The sequence below is a fragment of the Trachypithecus francoisi genome, unplaced genomic scaffold, assembly GCF_009764315.1.
Source record: "Trachypithecus francoisi isolate TF-2019V2 unplaced genomic scaffold, Tfra_2.0 Contig00932, whole genome shotgun sequence".
In the NCBI taxonomy this organism is placed as follows: domain Eukaryota; kingdom Metazoa; phylum Chordata; class Mammalia; order Primates; family Cercopithecidae; genus Trachypithecus; species Trachypithecus francoisi.
Window position 1 is genome coordinate 15,713 of NW_022681006.1, and position 8,583 is coordinate 24,295.

An 8,583-nucleotide genomic window follows, 5' to 3' on the forward strand; every position below is an offset into this window, starting at 1 on the left:
TTTTGGGATGATTTAAAAAGAAAATGACATTTCTGGATTTTTTTTTTTTTTTTTTACCTTTCTTTCTGAGACAGGGTCTTGGCTCTGTTGCCAAGACTGGAGGACAGTGGAGCAATCGTAGCTCACTGCAGCCTTAAGTGATCTTCCCACCTCAGCCTCCAGAGTAGCAGGGACCACAGGCACGCACCACCACACTCAACTCACTTTTCTGTTATACAGATGGGGTCTTGCTATGTTGTCCAGGCTGATCTTGAACCCCTTGGCCTCAAGTGATCCTCCTGCCTTGACCTCCCGAAGATTCAGCCTAAGCGACCATGTCTTATCGGAAAATAGACATTAGAGCAAATGCATTTCTGTAAGATTTTCTACTTCTTTTCACTGGGGAAACAGGTAACTTGCCTCCAAGGGTCAAGACAAAGCCGTTACTGCAGACAAGAGCGCTGTGCATTCCGGGAACCGCTACACCACGAGGCGCGGCCGTGCACCCTGGACGCAGGAGTAACACACGAGGCTAGCACAGGCCGATGCTGGCCCTCTCCAGAAGCAGGCCTATCCTTCCTCCTCTCCTCAGCCCCCTCTCCCCTTCGGGCCTCAGGGGCTGCTGACAGGGGAGAGGCCACAACTAGAGGCGGCTCTCAACTCCACCAGGGACAGGAGCCCCAGACGCTGGGGACTCAACTGCTGCCCTCTGTGCCCACCTCCTTCTGGTCCAGCCTTCTCAGGAGCCAGGTGTGGCCACTTTGACCCTCTTTCCCTTCTGTGGCTCCTACAAAAACCAGTCCAGCGAGCCCAGGCTGCCTCACACTCCAGGGTCACCCGGCACAGGCCCCCTCCATCACCTTATCCAAGCTCCTGGGGCCAGAAGGGTCTTGCAATATTTCACTTTCCAGTTGAGCATCCCCAGAGCCTGAAATCCAAAGTGCTCCGAAGAGCATTTCCTTCAAGTGTCATGAGGAAGCTCCGAATGTTTCAGGTTTCAGAGCATTTTGGAGTAGGGACTCTCAGCCTTAATTTGAACCTCTTCAAGGAAGCCACACACTGAAGACCCGATGTCCACCCCACACAATCCCAGCACACCCTCTGAAGTCCTCAGCAACAGATTTTCTTTCTTCAAAAATAACCACAAATCACAAACTCACACGCAACCACAGAAGGGAGTTGTAGACAGGCGCACAGATGATGAAATTTAACTGTCACATTTTTACCTGGGAAATTTAAAGTCATTTCTCAAAACATACCTGTTTCACTGAGTTGCATTTTAAGGTGAACATACACAAATCATTTCAGGAAAACAAACGTCACTTTGGGCTGCATGTGGTTTCTTGACTCCCGTGAATAACTCACCGTTCACCCTCACTTCTGGATAAGGGAGAAGATGCAAAGAAATCTGTTAAAACAAAGACATGAAAACAAGTTTAAGAAGGGTTTGAAAGTTTCCTCCTGTCCCCCTGGAGGGGAGACGAGGACACCTGGAAAGCTCACGGGGGACAGGAGCACAGCCTCCTCGGTGTGCCATGGACGCCACCTCGCCAAGGGGAGAGGATGATGCCTGGAAGGCTCACGGGGGTGAGAGCGCAGCCTCCTCAGTGCTTTCTACACTCAGCAGCTTCAGAAATTCCCATAGAAGCAGAACACATGAGAACTGAGACTGGAACACCCCCAAAGAAAGGGGATAAGGGGTCAAAAAAAGCATTCGATCATTACCAAGGAGCGCGGTCATGAAGCCGCTTCAAAGAGCGTGTGAGAAGTCACTCATAGGCATTTCAGAAAATAAGGGTAGCACGAGATTGCTCGATCAGCTCAAACTGGCTGCCGTCCCTCAGGCCATGAAGTCCCTGAGATGAGCCTCTCATTGAGCAGAAGTCACTCGCATCTCTACCAGAGAAAGTACTACAAGCCGACACATAACCTCATGAAACCTGGGCTTCAGCCCGTCGACAACAGTGAGTCTGACATGGTGCATCCCTCCAGATGGTTAAAGACCCCAGGGGTTCATCAGATAACCTCGAAGAGCTGTGTCTGTCCAGCCCCTTTTCCAAGTTCTGGATGATTTTTCCTAATGTACTATAAGCAGCATGTTCCAGTAGAGACGTAATTAACTGGCTCTGGGTCCTCTTAATTTTGAAATTAGAAACACACTTGGCCAGGCACGGTGGCTCATGCCTATGATCTCAGTACTTTGGGAGGCTGAGGCAGCTGGACTGCTTAAGTCCAGGATTTCGAGTCCAGCCTGGGAAACATTGCAAAACTCCATCTCTACAAAAAATACAAAAATAAGTCAGGCATGGGGACACATGGAACATGTGCCTGTGGGTCCTGGCTACTCAGGAGACTGAGGCAGGAGGATCGCTTGAGCCTGGGAGGTTGAGGCTGTAGTAAGCCTTGCTCACACCACTGCCTGGGCAACAAAAAGGTTTTTTTTTTTGCCTGTCTCAAAAAAACCAAAGAGAAAAAGAATTATATACCTGACTAGGCCAAAATAAATGAGGCCTTGTGGAACAACCTGAAACACAGCTGCAAATTCTGGCAGGGCCTCCCCTGGCTTGATTTGTGGTAAGTGTAGGACCGCTCTGAAGGATAGGACCCCAGGCACCTTCCGAGACTAGACCTTACAGTACAACTTCCCCTTCGCTCGATGGAACACTGGCCTTGGAGCCTGGGACACCCTGGGGCAGTGCCACCATCTCGAGGCCGCCATGGCACAAGGAGGCCCTACCATCATGAAGCCTGGGACGTCCGTCAGAGCAGTGCCACCTACCTGAGGTCGCCATGCCAGGGGAGCCTGGACATCATGAAGCCTGGGACATCCTGGGGCAGTGTCACCAACCCAAGGCCGCTGTGACACAAGGGGGCCCTGGTGCCACTGAGAGGCTGCACAGCAGGTCCAAGCCCAGGCCAGGAGTGAAGAGTTTCTACATCCTTTCCATCCCTCCAGCTGAGTCCACAGATGTCTTGGAGCAGAAATGTATCACCCTCAATGTCCACAGGTAAGTTTTGGACACAGAATCTGGAAGCATAAAAGATGGTTCTGGGCTGGTTGGTTGCCGTCTCGGACCTGTCCTCTTTCCACACAAAACCTGGCTCACACCAAGCAGCGTCTAAGTCCTGGAAGACCTGCTAAACACAAGTGCAGTTACAAAGCGGAGAAACTGGAGGGGGCTGGGCTGTGCTCCAGTGGCACCAGCGTTTCTCAGGAAAACCCCGGACATTCCAGGGTCCAGGGCAAGGGCTTCCTGGGATCCAGGACATGGAACAAGAACCCATTTCCCAGTCCTGTTGAATATGAATCGGCTAAGGGCCGATTCCCTCGGAGGACTGAGCACCGCCCCACAACACCTTGGTATGAGTAGGTCATCACATACGTTGGTATGGGTATGTTATTACCCATATCAAGGTAATAAGAAGCCCGTTACCAGCAGGAGGCTGGTGATGAAGACATGAGGATGAGATGAGCACGAGGGATCCTGACAGATCATCGCTGGCCCTGAGCAAGGGGTGGACAGTACCCCGTTTCTGACGCATCAGCCCTGGCACTGAGCGAGGGGTGGCAGCACGGCCTGTGCCCCTGCAGATGCAGAGGGATGTGAGGGGGGTGTAGGCTGGGCTTGGAGGCTAACTCAACCACCTGCGCTTGCACTTCCATTCCTCATGCCAGGGAGGCGAGACACAGGCATCATTAGGGCTCACCTTGCCCCCGGGCTACACTTTTTTCTGCTTATGAGTCGTGCTCGCTTTACATGGACAGGCACAGCTATAATAATGGTTCCCTGGATATTTCGCTGCCTGCCTAAAGGGCTTTCAGAATTCACTTCCATCCTTAGGAAAGGGGGCTAACACCAGGCTGTCTCCCTTAAGATGCCATGTCTCATATGGGGAAAAAAATTAAGAGAAATCAAATAAAGATCATAAAATACATCAGTTTCAACACTAAAATTTAATAGTACGCTTTAAATTGAAGACGAGTTAAGTCACATTTCCAAACCTCTGAAAGCACGGTTACTGGGAGGGAATGGTTTGCAACACACAAAGGCAGCACTGTAGAAGGGCCCAGGCTGGATGAAGGCTCAAATGTCAGTGCAAGGAGAAAGTCTGAACAAACTCTCTCCTGCCCTGCTGCTGTCCTCTTCTAAAATACACTGGTTATCTGTCAGTTTAGAACAAGGCCTAGGGAGGCAGGAGGCAGGCCTGGGAGGGTCACCTAACATCCAAGCTCCTCACCCACACAACCGGAACAGGCTGAGCTGAGCGGTACACACAAACACGACTAATTCTCCCCCAGAAAGAAGACGGAAGGCAGCACACTGCCATGCCAGGCGCCCTGCAGATGAGAAGATTGAGGGGAGCCAGAGGTACCTTTAATCTGGCTTGCATGGTGGAGGGAGGGGAATAATGCCACTCACTTCAGTGTTGCACAATTCTTTCTAGCACTGAGTGGCAGAAAACAAAAATTATAGATGCTTCCTCAGAGAAATGTTTCTGAAGAACTGAACATAAGTTATGTTCAGGAAATAGCATTATGAATGCCTCAAGTGCTTCTGTTTTCAATAATCCCAGAGTAATTCTATAAACCCGGGAATCAGTCTCACCCAACTCCAGGATCACGGCCCAGGTGACGTGGGCACACACATCCTGAAGCTCCAATGCTCAACTAAAGTGAGGCGAGCGAAAATGATCCTGGGTACAATTTACACGGACACAGGAAGGTGGCCCCTAACGAATCATCTACAGACTCTTGAGACAGGCTTGCCCTGACAAATCATCTGCAAACGCCATCTTCCATTAAAAACAGTACCAAAAATGAGCATATTACCACTTTTTAAAAATTACTGTAAAGTGGACAGTGTTCAGTTCTGTGAAATTTGGCACAAACATTCCCATAATCATCATCACACAAGCGGAACAGTCCAACAGCCCCAAACCCACTCACGGGGTCTCATAAGCATACCCTCCCATTCCCAGCAACCACCGTCTCCATGTTCTCCCATCCCCCGGGTCTGTCTTTTGCGAGTGCTGTGGCAAAACACTCGCAAAATCACGATTTACTGGGCATTGTGCTTAGAGGTGCACCCAGGGTGTCCTGTGATCAACAGCCAGGCCTCGGGGCTGCTAGGTATTTATTATTCCACGTATGGCTGTGGCACATTGTAACATGTTTTGGGCAACTATAGACAGCGCTATTAACATCTGGACATAGTTTTTCTTAAACATCAGCTTCTGTTTCTCTAGGGTAAATACCCAGGATTGGGGTCACCGGGACCCACGTTTGTGTGAGTTCAGTTTTGTAAGAAACCGCCAAGCTGTCTGCACCGTGCTGAACCCCAGCATCGCACAGGAGTCTCAACTGCCTGTCCTCACCAGCACCTGGGGCTGTCGGAAGACCTTAGTCAGGTGCTCCAGCAGGGGTGTGAACAAATTCACTGCAGCTTCGGTGCACATCTCGGTGCAACCAGTCACGCTGAAGGTCGTTTCAGATGCTTTCGGGCCATCCTCCCGTCCTTCTCAGCCAAGCATCTGTTCAGGTCTCTTCTGCTTTTAAGTCAGGTGGTTTGTTCTCTGTCATGAGCTGTGGGAGTCCTGTGCATTCTGGATACGAGTCCTTTGCCGATTGCATGGTTCATAGACATCTTCTCCCCATCTATCGAAAATGTGTCTCTTCAATTCCCTAGGGGTGTCCTTTATATTAGAATTTTAATGTTGATGAGTCTTACCTACTTGTTTTCTTCCTTGACTATGGATCATGGTATCGCTAAGAGCTCTCACCCTAGGTCTCGACAATTTCCGTTTCTTCTACAGGTTTTGTAGTTTGGTATTTTACATTCAGGGCTATGGTTCACCTTAATTTTCATACAGGAATTTCTCCCTGTTTTCACTCTTTTGCATATGGCTGTCCCATAATTCCAGCACCATATGTTGAAAAGACTCAAATTCCACTGAACTGCTTTTGCGTCTTTGGATCTGTTCTGGACTCCACTCTGTCAGCTGACCCCTGCGTGTCCATCCTGAGCATAATTTATGACTTTAGTGGCTGTCTCTGTGAAAAAAGGAATTCTGTCTGGAAGCAAAAACCACATTAGAAATGCTCTAAATAAGATTCTTCCTCTTGTCAGGAGAGCAAAGCCGCCGCCCTAAGCAGAGGTGAGGGCTCAACAGCTCCCAGGCAAAACCTTAACACACAATGGGGAAGGGAATTCATTTCAAGGGCCTCAACGTGAGACCAGCATAGCCATGAAAACTGCAATCATTTCACAACAGAATGAAATTCATCAAGAACTGCTGAGAAGCGTGTGATAAGTTACATAAATCACTGTTCCTTAAATTCTGACGGTTGACTAGAACAGAAATAGCTTCACGGTACAGTTCAAACAGGAGAAAGGTAGGTAGGGGTGGTTTCCACACCACACAGGACCTGCAGGAAAGGGACACTCTTCCTCTAAACGGGAGATCCCGGGAGTGATGTGATAAACCATGGTGAGAGGCACGGAACTGTGCAAGCCAGAGTCACGGCCTTTGCCCCACCACGGAGCCTGTGTCCATGAAAGACGTGGCTCAAGTGTCAGGCTGGGGCAACCGAGGCAGTTATCAGGGGACAAGAAAACGAGCTCACGGTGGAGGCAAAGGTCTGAAATTGCGCAGCAACTTCGAGTCAAGTGGGACAAACTGACTCTAAATACAGGTTCCAAAAACTACCACAGAGAGCTGTTCCTCGGCTCTGGAAAGGCTAAGTGACTAATGCCCACACTGAGCATCTGCTCCCAGAGATGACCCCGGTGACCTAAGGCCCAGCTCCTCCGAACCCGCGCCGAACCTCAGTGAGGAACTTTGTTGATATCTTATGGCACATTGACATATTCCCTTAAAATCTGGTATTTCATCAACAATGCAGGCGCCAGCTTTGACTCATACACATTTCGATTAAACAAGATAATTTACACCCTGACCATGCCAGGTAAGAGGTTTACTACAATCTTTAAACAGAGCCAGAAGCTACAGTCTGCTCCTACACAACACCATGTCTCTACAAGTTCGATGGGTTTTTACTTTCCATGTCTTCACTTGCCTAGTGCTAGAAAGCAGATTAAAACTAGAAGGAAGCCAGAAACACTATTGAATGAGACTCAAATATCTTGCAGTCATCATCGTGATGAGATGTTTATTAAACAGAAATGTTCTCCCCTGTAGAAAGCAGCACACATCAACACGCACCGATAACTGTCTCCAGCATTCCAGATCATCTTCCCTTCCATGGCCACAGTGCAGGGCGATGGACCAAGCACACCTGCAGACCCACGGAAAGCGGGGTGACACGGCCGATTCTTGTAGCGAGCAGGCCAGGGTGCACTCAAAGTGCATCTCTTTCCAGAGGGCCGCCATGGAAAGTTACACATTTATTCCACGAGTGAATGGCACTGCACAAAACATTTGTGTAAGATTCTCTAAGCAAGCTTTTCCTTCTGCCTAAAATGGCCCGACACAAACTGATGAAAGAGATCAAATGAAAAGACTAAAAGGCAGAAATGAAGTCCACAGGCAAACAGCCCGGGCAGCGCCCTGACAGCCCGGGCGGCGCCCTGAGCCTAGTTAAAGATCCACCCCGGACCCAACCAATTAGGTTATCTATAGATTCCAGACGTTGTAAGGACAAGCATTGTGAAAGTCCCTGTCCTGCTCTGTTCTGTTCTAATTACCGGTGTCTACCATATATCTCAGTCCTGGGCCCAGTACAAACACATTCCTCTATTTGTCCCGACTTCCTGAGCCCAACACAAACACACACCCCCACACACACCTCAGAAACACCACCTAGAGAGCCACCGATAAGGTCACAACCGTTTGTAGTTTTACTAAATGCGTGGGAACAAATAGAAAACTGTTAAATGTATAACTTAGAATGTTAACCAATTGTGATGCTGCGACCAAAACAATTCCTTTGTTCCTCTGTAACCTTACATATCCTGTATACATCGGGCTATAAAAAGTGGGCACATGCATCGTTCGGGGCCCTCTTGTATGTTGTGGAATGGAGGGACCAAGTTCGAACTTGCAGTAAAGATCCTTGCCGCTTGGCTTTGACTCTGGACTCTGGTGGTCTTCTTTGGGGAATAAACGGTCTGGGCATAACACTGAAAAAGCTCTGGAAGCTGCCAAAGACTTCAGTATCCCCTTAAGTATCGTCATGCACATCCGTGTGAAGAGACCACCAAACAGGCTTTGTGAGCACAACATGGCTGTTTATTTCACCTGGGTGCAGGCGGGCTGAGTCCAAAAACAGTCAGTGAAGGGAGATAAGTGTGGGGCCGTTTTACAGGATTTGGATAGGTAAAGGAATATTACAGTCAAAGGGGGGTTGTTCTCTGGCGGGCAGGAGTGGGGGTCACAAGGTGCTCAGTGGGGGAGATTTTGAGCCAGGATGAGCCTGGAAAAGGAATTTCACAAAAAAGAAATCATCGCTTAAGGCAAGGACCGGCCATTTTCACTTATTTCTGGTAGAACGTTATCAGTTAAGTCCAGGCAGGGCATTTCCACTTTTGTAATTCTTCAGTTACTTAAGGCCATCTGGGCTTATACGTGCAAGTCACAGGGGAT

General features: G+C 49.1%; 1 long non-coding RNA gene across 1 annotated transcript; it reads right to left on the reverse strand.

Annotated features, from left to right (window-relative positions):
* Positions 1-294: 294 nt before the first annotated feature.
* LOC117089941 lies at positions 295-2,934 on the reverse strand. The gene is made up of 3 exons (XR_004439814.1): positions 2,759-2,934; positions 1,239-1,387; positions 295-486 (listed from the first exon to the last, which is right to left on the reverse strand). It is a non-coding gene; the product is annotated as an uncharacterized LOC117089941 (long non-coding RNA).
* Between the last annotated feature and the right edge of the window lie 5,649 nt (positions 2,935-8,583).